Genomic DNA, 15,699 nt, shown 5'->3' with positions numbered 1-15,699 from the left:
CAGAACCACCAAAATGTCCACTTTTAAAACGTGGATACGAGGACACTATCATAGACATAAAGTGGTAGATGTAGACATTTACAATAGCTTTCCATGGTATCAATCACCATTCACTGACAGTGGTGAAAATTAAATAGCTTCTCATGGTCAATGATATACTGGTAGGTAATGATGATCAGACCAAGAAAAACCATGTGGTCTCCTTGATCTAAAACAGTTCTCACCCAGCCTGGACTGTGCTGCTGGCTGCCTGTCTTCAGCTACAGATAATGTCAGATCTAATAATACAACAGGGTCATTTTGACATACTACAAATAGGCCAAACAACTAATTCTGTACAGTACTCTCGTCACGTCAGTAAAAGAAAATACATTCGAAAACAGAAAATTAGCAAACACAAAATACATAGAATAAATAATCGTTTTAATCAGTGAACATAATTAAAATAGTGAGCTCTTTATTATAAGGTTTTTATCTAGGTTCACAATATGTTTTAGATGTTTATATCATATAAATGGATGAGAGGCATCCATTATGATTTGCAAATGATTTCTTAGATTGAAAAAGTAAAATTTGCAGTCAATGAACATGTTGCTGCATAGGGAAGGTGTGAAAGGCAAAACAAAAAAAATACAAATACAAAAAATACAAAACAACAGATACAAGTCTGCAGTCTTTCACTACCACACGACAGCCGGTTAACCCTTTCACTGTGACAATACAGAAGGTTAGCCCGCCCCGCCTTTACTATCACACAACCTACGGCGATGCTCCATCATTTGCATCATTAGCTCCGCGGTTAACCTTCTGTTGTGTGGCAGTGAAAGGGTTAAAAGCCTAAATCCGGGCCCTTCTTTAAATTATATCACAGTACGGTTAGTTACATTCGTGAAGAGTTTTTATTATGGAAGTACTTTACGAACCCATTGTAAATAGGAATATATAAATTTTTTCTTTATATATATTTTATACTTGTGATTTGAATAAGTGACAACTTGAACAACAACAGACATAGAATAAATACAACATATGTATATACCTGTACCCGTCTATTGTTAATGTTGGACAAGTCCTTGTCGGATTAAAAAATATATAATCTATAGGGAATATAGGCTTGGTCCGAAAATGTAAAGTGTTATATCCTATATTATAGGCGTGGTCCTAAAGGGATATAACACTTTACATTTTCGTTTCTTTGTTTTAGGCCTAGTTACTTTTCACGTCCCTCGACTAGCCTCGAAGCGGCATGTAGTAATTTCAGGCATTATCCAATAATAGTAATACCAGTCGGTTCTGCTTAGGGGTGGGTGGGCACTCCCATGAATATTCTGCCCTGTCAAGGCTAACCGCAGTAACTTGAAAGAAGTCTAAATTTAGTTATGAGTGAAATTGAACTTGTCAATAAATGTTTTATCTTGTGACCAAGTTTCAGATGTTAATGTCGCTCCCTTTTGGAGATATGGGGTTTTAAAAACTGCAGTAACTACAAAATCACACTCAAAACCCAGGCAGACCGCAGTAACTTCCAAACAGTGAAACTGAGAAAAATGGCTTTAACGTCTTTTGACTTGCCATCTAAAATGTGTTATAGGTAGATAGATGATAGTACCCAGATTGAACATGTATTAATGAAGTAATCTTTAGGCATACAAAAATATGACGTAATTATTTTAATTAACCCCAAAAAAGCAGATACTGCACTCTGCTGCACGATTTCCTTAAATAATTATACAGGTAATGTACAGGCAAAGTGCAGTAACTTCAAATACAATGTTGTTTTCCCTCCAGCTTTCATAACTTAACCTAGCCATTTTGAAAATGAAATTTAACACCTGAATATATTGGAATGATGATGATCCAAATAAAATGGCTAGGTTAAGTTATGAAAGGGTTCAAGACCGAAGAGTGATCATCCATCCTAGAAGACATGTTACATTCACTATTTTATCTATTATCTATCACTTATCACATTAACCGTTTATTATGGATGCCATAGTCAACCTGCCGAAAGGCCTAGTCCTTGCTCACATTAATATATGTAGCCTGAGGAACAAAACTCACGACCTTGCTCTATTCTTGGAGTCAAATAAGGTTGATATTCTAGCAGTTACCGAAACTCATCTGGACAGCTCCTTCGAAGATTCTGAGGTTGAGATTTATGGTTTCACAATTTACAGACATGATAGAAACAGGTTTGGTGGTGGTGTGGCAATTTTTATTCGTGAACATTTCCCTGTGAAACTTAGGCAGGATTTAATGATAAATGATATTGAAGCTACAAGTGCAACTCCCACACCTGAAACTTATACTTATTGGCTGCTGTTATAGGGCACCCAGTGCCAATATACAGTATTTAAGTAGCTTGTGTGACATGTTGGACAGGGCCACAGAGGAAAATAGAGAGTTGTACTGTCTTGGTGATTTTAATATTGATTGGCTTTCTGAAAACTGTCCTCTGAAGAACAGGCTCAAAACCATAACTGACACCTGTGGATTATTGCAATTAATTTTCCAACCAACGAGAATTGCCAAGAATAATTTTGGGGTTAAAACTTCTAAATGTATTGATCACATTTACACTAATACTCCCGATCTGAGCTCTTCACTCGTTTCAGTCCCAGTGACCATCATTTAGTTGCTGTCTCCCTAAGCTACCTAGGGCCTGTCCCAAAATTATAATTTCTAGATCATATAAGAAATGTAATGAAGATGTTTTTCTTGAAGATCTTAAGAATATTGAATGGGCTGATGTATGCACCATTGACGATCCTGAGATCTCTTTGAATTTATTTATGGAGCATTTTATGAAAATTGTGAACATTCATGCACCATTAAGGAAATTCACGGCTAAAGCAAAATGTAAAATCAAAACTTGATGGCTCAAAGGGACGAGGCCAAAAAGGTTGCTGCTCTTTCTGGATCTTCTGTTGACAGAAAACTTTATTGTACGTTAAGAAATCAGGTAACCAAAATGAATAAAATAAATAAAAGAACCTACTATCAAAAGAGAATTTCTGAAAGCGGTAACGACAGGAAAAAATTATGGAATGTAATGAAGGAAATCATGGGTAAAAAGATGTCCTCCATTTCTTTTGTAGAATCAGATGGCGTCTACTTGACTAAGCCACTTCAGATCGCAAATTATTTTAATGATTATTGTGTCAACAAGGTCTCTAAACTTAGAGAGAATATGGACAGTACTGTCTGTTGACAGAATCTGGCTATGGGGCGACAATAATGTGGTCAAGAGGCATGGTTTCTATCTTTAGCCTTTGGCGTGGTTTATTTCATTCACATGGTTAAACAGCAGCACATGAGTCCTCCTCTCCGTGAGAGGTAGGTAAGGAAGAAGAGATAGAGGCGGAGGAGACATCTCTTTTTATACTCGCCACCTGGTGGTATCATGAGTGGCTCCGCCTAGAGCGCCCTCTATTGGAAACAGTTATATATGCAGTTAGACAGTTACTAGCAATCCTACATAGAACCTCTAACTTTAACACTGTCAATTCTAACTCTGATGTGCTTATAAAAAAGCACATCATGAATAATAAGATGTGCACTTTTGAGGGGCGGTTAGGTGGCGTAGCGGATATTGCGTTCGTCACCAACCCCGAAGCTGTGAGGAATCCAGCTCACAGCTCCGGGGTTGTCACCAGCTTGGCTGGCCGTTCACACTAATACAATTGGCTGTATTAGAGGGTGGGAGAAGCTGGCGGGGTGGGTCCGGGTCGTTGTAAACAGCGACTCCGGCGTGTGTCCAAAATTGTGGAAGGAGGGAAAGATCATCCCACTACCTAAAGACACAAAAGCAACTTTCTGTGGTCCCAATAGCAGGCCTATCAGCATTCTGCCAGTACTTAGCAAACTGTTGGAAAAAATTGTGTATGAGCAAATACAAGTCTATTTCTCTGCTAATGGTTTAACTACTTTATTCCAACATGCGTATAGGCCTGGTCATTCCATCTGTACCGCCATCACTCAAATGTCTGATAGTTGGCTCACCTCTATGGACAACTCAAAGCTCATTGGTACAGTATTACTTGATTTTAGCGCAGCCTTCGATGTAATCGACCACGACATTTAACGTCTAAACTTGTGTGCTATGGTTTTAAATCCTCTGCAATCCAATGGGTTAGGAGTTATCTGTTGGCCAGGTCGCAGAGAGTTTATTTGAATGGGGCTCTATCGAGCAGTAGGGCCCTGGACTGCGGGGTCCCGCAAGGAAGTTGCCTAGGACCCCTCTTATTCTCAATTTTTACAAATGACATGCCGTTTGCAATTAGTAGAGCTAATTTGACAATGTATGCAGACGATTCCACAATTTATTATGCGGCTGCAACATGTACAGAGCTTAGTCAGGTTCTGTCTAGTGAGCTGAGCATTATATATAACTGGATAAAATCAAATAAATGTATACTTAATTTATCAAAAACAAAGTGCATAATATTCAGCTCTAATTATAGACTATCACACAATCCCAAATTGAATTTACAGATTGAGGGTCAAACCATTGAACAGGTAAAGACTGTGACGCTTTTAGGACTCTGGCTTGATGGTGCATTGTCTTGGTTTGATCACATCAACAAGGTGGTGGCCAAAATGGGCAGAGCGGTTGCAGTCACACGGAAGCTCACCTTATCTCACATCAGTGCTGTTTCGTCAAGTTGTGTGCTCTATGGTTTTATGTCATTTAGACTACTGCTCTGTAGTATGGTCATCTGCATCCAATGGTCTACTCAGAAAACTACAAGTAGCTCAAAACAAGGCAGCTAGACTGGTCCTAGGCTGCTCACCTAGGGCTAGTGTAGTTGACATGCACGCACGTCTCTCATGGCTCAGTGTTAAGGTAAGATTATCTGCTAACTTAATTACATATTTTCATAGAGTTACTCAAACTCAAACTCCAAAGTTCCTTTATAATTGCATTGTGTACAGCGCAAGTACTCACACACATTCAACCAGAGGGGCAAGAGGTGGATTGATTAATTTACCTCTACCTAAGTGTAGACACCTGAATATGTCTGACAATAATTCAATGTGTCTAACGCTAATTCCTTGCATTCCCTGTGTTCGCGAGGACGTTGTGTAACCGGCTGACCGCTCTTGACCCTCCCTACCCTAACATTGACACTTAACTTGCTACCTCTCTTTGATCCTTCCTATCCTAACATTGACACTTCATAGTGGAACAGGATACAGGTGCCACCAGGGGGAGCTGGTGACTACGTTGGGCAGGGAGATACAGGTGAAGAAGGATGGGCTCAGGGCGAGGCGCCGACGGAGGCACTTCCTCTTCAGCGTTTTCCACGGAGGGAAGAGGACGCACAGAGCTGGAGCTCCGGAGATCAGCACGCGAGATATAAACCCAGTTACGAAGCGGGTTAGTAATGAGTATGTGATAGCTTAGCTTTTAGTTAATGCGGAAGAGACATTGTGAACTAAGAAGCAGACGAGCTACTACCGAAGAGTGTGGTAGATATTGCCCACATTGCGTTTTAGCTGAAGTATAGGCGTCGAGACAGGGGGTCGCCGTAGCCCACAGCTTAGCTTCAGTTAGGCCTAGGGCCCAGTTTTAGCCCGCGTGTCGCCCCACCCCCTTCAGCCTAGCAGCGGACGTCACTGTACTGCACGCTCCTCCAGCCCCTCCAAGCCGTTACCCCAGCAGTCACCTGCCCAACGTCTACCCAGCCCGGCTGCCTGCTATCACGGGACCTCTGGACGGCCATCTCACCACACGGACGTTTGGTGGTGGGAGCGGGTCCGCCATTTGGATAAGTACAGCAAGCGCTCAGAGTGCTGAAGCTTTATCGGTAGACATTTGCCACTGGGCGGCGCGGGCTCTCTAAGGGCGAAGAGAAAACAGTGCTTTGAACTGACGCTGATAACAGTGTCTAGGGGCGCCCGACCATTTATTATTTTGGGGAAAAGCCGGCTATAGATAGGACTTTTATTTGTAACGTGGGCCCACTGTCATTTTGGTTGAGTGTAATAATAACGTGTGTTCTTTTATAAAAATCCCATTGAACTCCTTTATCCCTCTCCCTCTTCCTCCCCTCTCTCCCCCACCTACGGAGAAGCAAAGCAGTAGATAACTCTTAAAGGGAAGAGGTTATTACTGTGTCTAGCCCAGTGTGGGAATAACTTGAGTCTGTAGTATAGAGCGAGAGCACTAGGTGCCCAGTGTGGAAATAACTTTCATAGATGTGTGATAAGTTGTAACGTGCATCTGACTTAAAGGAAAGGAGAAGTAAATGGGACCACTGTGTGCGTGTCTGTTAATGTGCATCTTACCTAACCCTTTCCTTCCGGGTAATGTTTATTACAATTGAACCCTTTCCCCACCCCCTGCCTATAGTTCATTGTGAAAGGTCTCCACTCATCATTCGGGAAGGGTACTGCTTTGGGGAGCGAATATATCATCCATCTTTACTGTCATCGGGTGTGGGAGGGCCCAGGAAGTATTGGGGGAAGTGTGCGTGTGTGGGGAGCTGCTGTTGATCGCCCTGGAGGGCAAGAAGGACCAGCGCACCATTCCTAGGTTAGTGAATCCTAGGCCCCATCCATTCCCGCTGCTCCACCTCCACTTCAACATTCCTGGCCTACAGTCGGGGACCCAGCTGGACCCAGCTCTGCTGTGTTCCCACTACCAGGTGGCCGTGTACATCCACCCCCATAAAGCAGGGATAATCCACCCTGCTACATAAGTCTAATTTTATGAAAAGGGCAGTATTTTATAGGGCGATAGTATCCTGGAACTGTCTTCCCAGCGATGTTAGGAACATCAAAGACAAGGCTAGTTTTAAAAGAAATCTTAAACACTATTTACACTTGCACACACAATACAATTTTGTATTCAGCACAGCTGGAATACATGCACACCCTGATAAATTGTTTTATTTTGGTATAACTGGATTTTATCTCTTGTTTTTTTATCTCCTGTTTTACATTTCTTTTTTTCTATGATACATGTTTTTACTCTATTCTATGATTAATTGGCTTTGTGATATATGCTAGGTGTATGTTATCTTGTGTATATGTATGTTGTTGGACCCCAGGAAGACTAGCTGCCGCTAAGGCGTCAGCTAATGGGGATCCGTTTAAATAAACAGTTAAAATAAACAGTTATGAAAGCTGGAGGGAAAACAACATTGTATTTGAAGTTACTGCACTTTGCCTGTACATTACCTGTATAATTATTTAAGGAAATTGTGCAGCAGAGTGCAGTATCTGCTTTTTTGGGGTTAATTAAAATAATTACGTCATATTTTTGTATGCCTAAAGATTACTTCATTAATACATGTTAAATCTGGGTACTATCATCTATCTACCTATAACACATTTTGGATGGCAAGTAAAAAAACTTTAAAGCCATTTTTCTCAGTTTCACTGTTTGGAAGTTACTGCGGTCTGCCTTGACAGGGCAGTATTATAATCTATACTATTTATTATTTATTCCGCCGATTTTCGTCCAGTAACTCCTGCCAGAGCTTTCACACCACACACAAGTGTAAGGTATCAAAACGGCCGGCTTGGTACAATTCGAGTTGCTATTACCTTTTGGAAAGTTTTACGGCACCGTTTGGCTACAAATCGACTTTAAACAGGAAATGTTGGTCCATAAGGAATGAGTGTAGAAGCTGCATTTTTTTGTTTTACCATCACCTTTTGTAAATTGGGCCACACCCCCTTTTTGTATCTTTTGAACCGTTTGTCGTAGAGACTTGCAGGTTGTGCCATTGTACTCAGTAGGGATATCCTCTTTCATTGGTCTATGTTGACCACTCCCCCGATCCTTAGGCCACGCCCCTTTTTATATCTTTTGAACCGTTTGTCGTAGAGACTTGCGGGTTGTACCATTGTACTCAGTAGGGATATCCTCTTTCATTGGTCTATATTGACCACATCCTTAGACCACGCCCCCTTTTTGTATCTTTTGAACCGTTTGTCGTAGAGACTTGCGGGTTGTGCCATTGTACTCAGTAGGGATATCCTCTTTCATTGGTCTATGTTGACCACTCCCCCGATCATTAGGCCACGCCCCATTTCTGTATCTTTTTAACCGTTTGTCATAGAGACAATACTATTTACTCCGCTAACTCCTCCCAGAGCTTTCGCACCACATACACGTGTAAGGTATCAAAACGACTGGCTTGGTCCAACTCGAGTTGCTATTACTTTTTGGAAAGTTTCACTGCACCGTTTGGCTACAAATGGGAAATTTCGGTCCATAGGGAATGAATGGCGGAATGTAATTAACTAGAGTGTAGAAGCTGCATTTTTTTGTTTTACCATCACCTTTTGTAAATTGCAACAGTGATCTCAATTTTGGACGTAGATATAAAAACAACACATCAAAACGATGACACGACTGTGCCCTCGCTCAACCTTTTTGACATGGAGTGCCTGTTTGAAATATAGTTGTAACTAGTGTGCCTCAACAATATTCCATGCATCGTAAAAGAAAATCTCATAATAAGGTATTTTTAATGATAATTTTTACATTATTACATCATTATTGTTATTATTAACAATATTATTATGATGGTTGTATCAACCCTAAATCTGAGTTGGGGGGGGGGGGGGGGGGGGGGAATGCAATGCAGACAAACAGCTGCATACAGTGCGACCATTTCACTCACATTTGCCCATTCATTTTTGGACACATCACACACCATCGGTGTGTGTACTGTATGTGTGCTGTCATAGCTCCACCTACAGGCCTAATGGAGAACACCAGGAGAACACCAGGATGTGAATGGAGGGTGAATGTGAGGTATATCGTGTAAATAAGTTTTGATTGATCGCAAGACTACACTGTAAGAAAAGAAATAATAATAAGTTACCAGAACTTTAAAATATTGAGTTCAGTTACTGTGCATTAAGGTTTTCAGTTTTCAATCCATAATAAGTTAACAGAAAAATAAGTACACAACCCCATTATTTCAACCTAATAAAACTATGTTTATTGTCATTGTTTTAAGAACACAAGTTGACTTGGTAATACTCACATTTTGAGTAAATAGCTTTTAACATGTGCAATGTTCAATGAAATAGAAAAATAAATAATAAATGTGTTGATTAATCCCACTGGTCACAATGGTGACCGTAATAATGTTTTTGTTATAAGGCTCTGCAAATGTTACTGAATGATGTAGCAATGTATTTCCAGCTAAATTGAAATAATAGACAAATAAAGGGTCTCAATTAAATATGTGGTAGTAAAAAGAACCTGTGGGAGGATTTCAACAAGATAAATGTGACAACAGTGCAAAATATTTCACTATAATATTTCAAAGCAAAAAAAAAAAAAAAAAAATGTATATATATTTTTTTATTTTTTATTTTTTTTAATGCTGCCCCCTGTGCCTATGAAAATGCCCCCGCGTGCCTATCCCTGCTCTACATAGACACAAATGGGTTCTCCACTCTAGCTAAAATCAGATTTTTTACTGTTCCTTCCCCTGTTTTCCGATCGCCACCCAGGCCACAATTGTCGACGGAATTACACAACATCGCACATAACCCTTCACATAACCCTTCAAGTGCTCATATCAAGACGACTAAGCTTCATCTCTTATCGTTTTGCTTTAATCATCGTGAGAGTGAAGGACGCCTCAGCCCTCATTGAAATACATTGGGTCCATAATGCATAGTCATTGCGTCAGTTAGGATTCGAATCAATTAGGCGTGGCAGGTGGCATGACTCAGAGGGAGCTGTCAATCAGCTCAGTACTGCTGACCTAGCAATGACCTCTCAGGGAGTTAACCCTTGATGCCCCCTTTTTGTATCTTTTGAACCGTTTGTCGTAGAGACTTGCGGGTTGTGGCATAGACCACTGAACTTCCGCGTTACATTGAAATCGGAGAGGAGATAGCGGGGGGAGCAAATGAATGAATGTGGATGAGAGCCGTGATGTAAGTGGTTGCAGCTACGGCTGTGGGGTGCTAGAGACATGATCGAATAGACTTTTATGCACCTGAGTTTCCTGAACACGGCGCAACCCATTCCTAATCGATCAGAACTAAATCGGCCGAGATCAAGTCCCTTTTCCAGCACCTACTCCCCATACACATGCGCAGATTGTCAACGGAGTCTGGACGACGCGAGGCGACGCGCGAATGAATGTGGACTGTTCCATCAGAGGGGGGAGCTTCGGTGGCCAGTGTCCTTTCAGCCGAACAGGATAATGAAAAAATTATCCCACTAAATGGCCAGGCGCGTCTTATGGCGACATCTACAATTACCTCATTGAGTCTCCAGGTAGATTAATGTTTATATTTAAGTGCAGTGGTCTATAGCCACTCACACTACCACCGAAGCTCCCCCCTCTGATGGAACAGTCCACATTCATTCGCGTGTCGCCTCGCGTCGTCCAGACTCCGTTGACAATCTGCACATGTGTATGGGGAGTAGGTGCTTGAAAAGGGACTTAAGCTCTGCCGATTTAGTTCTGATCGATTAGGAATGGGTCGTGTTCAGGAAACTCAGGTGCATAAAAGTCTATTCGATCATGTCTCTAGCACCCCACAGCCGTAGCTGCAACCACTTACATCACGGCTCTCATCCACATTCATTCATTTGCTCCCCCCGCTATCTCCTCCCCGATTTCAGAATCCCGGAAGTGTTGCGGTGGTCTATTGTACTCAGTAGGGATATCCTCTTTCATTGGTCTATGTTGACCACTCCCCCGATCCGTAGGCCACACCCCCTTAGGCCACACCCCCTTTGTGTATCTTTTGAACCGTTTGTTGTAGAGACTTGCGGGTTGTGTCATTGTACTCAGTATGGATATCCTCTTTCATTGGTCTATGTTGACCACGCCCCCGTGGTTCAGCTCCTCCCCTTCAGGGGATTACTCCTATGTTGACCACGCCCCCATGGTTCGGCCCTCCCCATTATCATTAGGTCCCGCCCCCTTTTCGTATATATTTTTTTTTAATTAACTTTTTCTCCCCATTTTTCTATTTTTCTCCCTTCCCCAATTTCGTATTTTGTCCAATTCTACCCTCCCCTGTCTCGAACGCTGTTGGCCATGCCTCCCACAAGCCAGCTGCAATGTGGACGAAGCCTTGCATCACGTGTCCCCTCCGGTACTCGAGGAGGCATCCGTCGCATCTTTTCACCTGAACAGCGTGATCTCTCAGCGGCGAGGGTCTGCGTGGGAGGGACACGCCGCCCTCGCTGCTTCCTGATTCTACTGCGCAGGCGTACCAACCGACCTGTAGGAGTCGCTGTCCACAACGTCCGATCCCCACCCACCAGCTTCCCACCCCCTAATACTGCCAATTGTATTAGTATGAGGTGTTGCCAACCAGTGGCGGACTGGGACACAAATTCAGCCCGGGACATTCAGACGCACCAGCCCACACACCGGCCCACGCACCGGCCCCGAAACCGGCCCACACAACGGCCGTTATGAAACACTTGTCCAGTATTAAACAACCCAAGGCTGTGGCTAAGGAGTCAACATCAGGGAGACCAAATCTACACCCCGCCCCTAGATGTGCACTCATGCACAGTGCACACACACACACACACACACACATACATATACCGTTACTTCCTGTCATTGGCATTTTTTTTTTTTTTTTACTAACATCTTAGTGCCTCATTAGCCTAGGGATTAAGGATACATGAAGTATTAACTACACCATAATAATATTGAGGTTTTGATCCATAGAAAAGGTCTGTGCTACACAATTTCAGTTAGATTGGATTTATTGTCCTTTAATTTGGCACTCATGACATTAGTTGCTTGCCGTTTAATCAACATCGAAAGACCCCCCACTTCCTCCCAGACACCCATTCCAAGAGCTTGTTTTCTCTCTCTCTCTCTCTCTCTCTCTCTCTCTCTCTCTCTCTCTCTCTCTCTCTCTCTCTCTCTCTCTCTCTCTCTCTCTCTCTCTCTCTCTCTCTCTCTCTCTCTCTCTCTCTCTGTGTATGTGTCTCTCTGTGTGTGTGTGTGTCTCTGTCTCTGTGTGTGTGTGTGTGTCTCTCTCTCTCTGTGTCTCTCCCTCTCTCTGTGTGTCTCTCTCTGTGTCTCTCTCTCTGTGTCTCTCTCTCTGTCTCTCTCTGTGTGTCTGTCTGTCTGTCTGTCTGGACTGGGCTCTCTCTCTCCCCTCAGGGTCAGCTGTGCTGGACTGGGCACTCTCTCTCCCCTCAGGGTCAGCTGTGCTGGACTGGGCGCTCTCTCTTTCCTCAGAGTCAACTGCATAAGAAGAACATCAGCAATCAATAATAATGGCTTGAATAATGGCGTTTTTCAGCCTTTTGAAAACACCCAAAGTAGTAGTAGTAGTAGTAGTAGTAGTAGTAGTAGTAGTAGTAGTAGTAGTAGTAGTAGTAGTAGTAGTAGTAGTAGTTTATTCAGTCATCATCTCACACAATACAATATACACTATCATTTAACAATATTTGATTTTACAGTGACTGAAAAGGTACAGACTGAAGCAATGCTTATATAGCCTATGCCTGTCCTATATTCTTAACAAAAATTAAAAAAATTAAGACTCCAAAACAGTATTCTAAAAGAAAATAGCAAAAAAAACAGTATTATTCACCCTTGTAGTTTTCAAAAATAGCTTTACAAACCATTTTCTTAAAAACCAAAAGCGAATGACTCATTCTTAACTGTATATCAGCATTGTTCCACAAAGCGCTTCACAGAAACCATCAAGCATTCACACTCACAGTCATACGCTACTGGTGGTCGTGAGCAGCATCAGCAAACACAGCTTCCCTGTGGCAGACTGACGGAATCATGTCTGCTATTCAGCGCCAACCACCATCAACAACCTTCATAAATACATTCAACATTAATGGAATAGGCTAACTACCAACTTAGCTGTAGCAGTTAGCTGTTATATGCAATCACATTTGTTTAACTACGGGGTAGTAGTTGACCTAGTTGTTAGCTTAAGCTAGTTAGCTGTGGTTATCTACAAACATGTAGATGAGACTAATCGAGAACATGGCTAACTGTTGGGAATTCTAAGGTACATCTTATTTAAGCATGTAAAATGGCAACTAATCAATTCAATCAATTAGATTACCAATATTATATCAACATGAAAATTTGAAAGGGAACATAATAGTATTTTATTTGAGTATTTACTATTATAATATTAGTAGCCAATTAATTTGCAGCCCGTCCTAGGTTCTGATTGGCTCTCTAGGTTAGCACTTTAGCTTCTGATGCTGTGGTGGGCACTAGTCCTAACATTGCTAACTAAACTTTTAGTCAGAGAAAAAACGTCACGAGTCACGACTATTTACGTCCACGTGCTGTAAGGAATCAGGAATACGGAAAGCACATTGTCTTGTAATAGAATGACTGAAATCACTGCAAGAACTAGTATAGGCTAGCTAGCCCTCATGAACCGGCACACACCAACAGTAGAATATGCACTAGGCTACTGCACGCACCTGTCATGTTACTGTTGGTTCCTTCCACTTGAACTTCATCATCATTAGCAGCATCAGCTACTCTAACGCCAGCCCTTCCTCTACTAAACATGTCTGTAATTTTAGAACATTGTTCTGCGTCTTTTACTAGCAATTCTAGCTTTTTCAGCTCCACCCTTTCTTTTTTTGCATTCTACATTTCTGCGCTTCTAGGCCTACTCGCGGTTGGGAGGAAACGTGAATCTCATTCACTGATGTCTCATGTCTCATTCAAGACTGGCTAACAAAAGCATGTCTTTCACTTAACACCAAGAAAACAGTGTGTATGATGTTCACAAAGTCACCAGTAGAGGTCACTCACTCTAATGTGTTTCTGGGAGAGGCGGAGCTGGACATTGTACATTAATTCAAGTATCTTGGGGTCACATTGGACTCTACATTGACCTTCAAAAAGTAATGTGAAGAAAGTGACAAACACAGTCAAGTTTAACATTAACTGCCTGCCAGTTAATGCTGCAAGGATGTTTCTGCATTCAATGATTTTATCACACATCGAGTACTGTTTTATCAACTGGTCTCTTTCATATGTCACTACTCTTACACCAATAGAATTACTCTACAAAAAAGCCATAAAAGTATTTGATAGGAAACCAATTTCATTTCATCACTGTAATGTTTTAGAAAAACATAACATGCTAAGTTTCGAGAATTTCCAAGTTTTCAAATATACTTGCTTCATGTACAAGGTTCTGCATGGACTTGCCCCTCCCCCATTGAATGAGTTCATCCAACAGAAAGCAGACACTGGCATTACCACCAGGGCCATCAGTAGAGGGGACTGTAAGGTGCCTTTTCGGTATACTACCATTGCAAAAACTGTGTTCTCTGTTAAAAGTGGTAACTACTGGAATAGCCTACCAGTTGTGATTAGAGAGTGCCCTACATACTCCATGTTCAAGACCCATCTTAAACTGCATCTTAAGGCAAACCAGAACTGTGATCATTTTTAATCTGATTTAGTTTATGCAACTTGTTTATTGTTTTATTGCCGGCCCACACACTGGCCCACACACCGGCCCACATAATGGCCCACACACCGGCCCACATACGGCCCACACACTACACCGGCCCATACACTACACCGGCCCACACACTGGCCCACACACTGGCCCACACACCGGCCCACACACTGGCCCACACACCGGCCCACACACCGGCCCACACACCGGCCTACATACTGGCCCACACACCGGCACACACACTGGCCCACATTAGTGGCCCACACACCGACTCACACACCGGCCCACACACCGGCCCACAGACTGGCCCACATACTCGCCAACACACCGGCCCACACACCGGCCCACATACTGGCCCACACACTGGCCCACACACCGGCCCACACACTGGCCCACATTAGTGGCCCACACACCGGCCCACAGACTGGCCCACATACTGGCCCACACACTGTCCCACATACTGGCCCACACACCGGCCCACATTAGTGGCCCACACACCGTCCCACATACTGGCCCACACACCGGCCCACACACTGGCCCACATTAGTGGCCCACACACCGACTCACACACTGGCCCACACACCGGCCCACACACTGGCCCACATTAGTGGCCCACACACCGACTCACACACTGGCCCACACACTGGCCCACACACTGGCCCACACACCGGCCCACATTAGTGGCCCACACACTGGCCCACACACTGGCCCAAAAAAAAAAGTTAAAAAAAAAAAGTTAAAAAAAAAGTTAAAAAAAAAAAAAAAAAAAAAAAAAATTTGGACCAGCCCACTTTGGTTCCGGCCCATCGGGATTCGTCCCGAACGTCCCGATGGCCAGTGCGCCACTGTTGCCAACAAAAAAATAGGTACAATATCTGTTGTGTGTGTACGACTCGACCGAGCGTACGTGTGTTTGTACGCATAGGTAACGCTATACGGTTGTGTGTAATTCTTGGAGACAATATTTGGATTGGATTGTTCTCGGTCTCTGTAATGGGTAGGACGTGCGACTGACAACAGGGGATTGAGGTAATTCATCCAAATATTGTTGTATTATTCAAAAGCTCCAAGTTTGGCCATAAAAGACGTTGTGGTTGTTATTATTTTCCCCTTCCTTCCTGAAAGCGATCTTAGCTTTCTTATAACTATTGTCATAACAGATAGGCGGGCAGGGAAACGGCGAGACATTTTGGTTGTGTTGTTTAGGGAGAGATACAGGAGAGCGCGTATACAGGAGAGAGGAGGATAAATTAGATCATGTGTTTTGTGTTACGA

The sequence above is a fragment of the Notolepis coatsorum genome (genome assembly GCF_963971535.1).
Source record: "Notolepis coatsorum genome assembly, chromosome: 8".
In the NCBI taxonomy this organism is placed as follows: Eukaryota; Metazoa; Chordata; class Actinopteri; order Aulopiformes; family Paralepididae; genus Notolepis; species Notolepis coatsorum.
Note: the sequence above shows the minus strand (reverse complement) of the source record.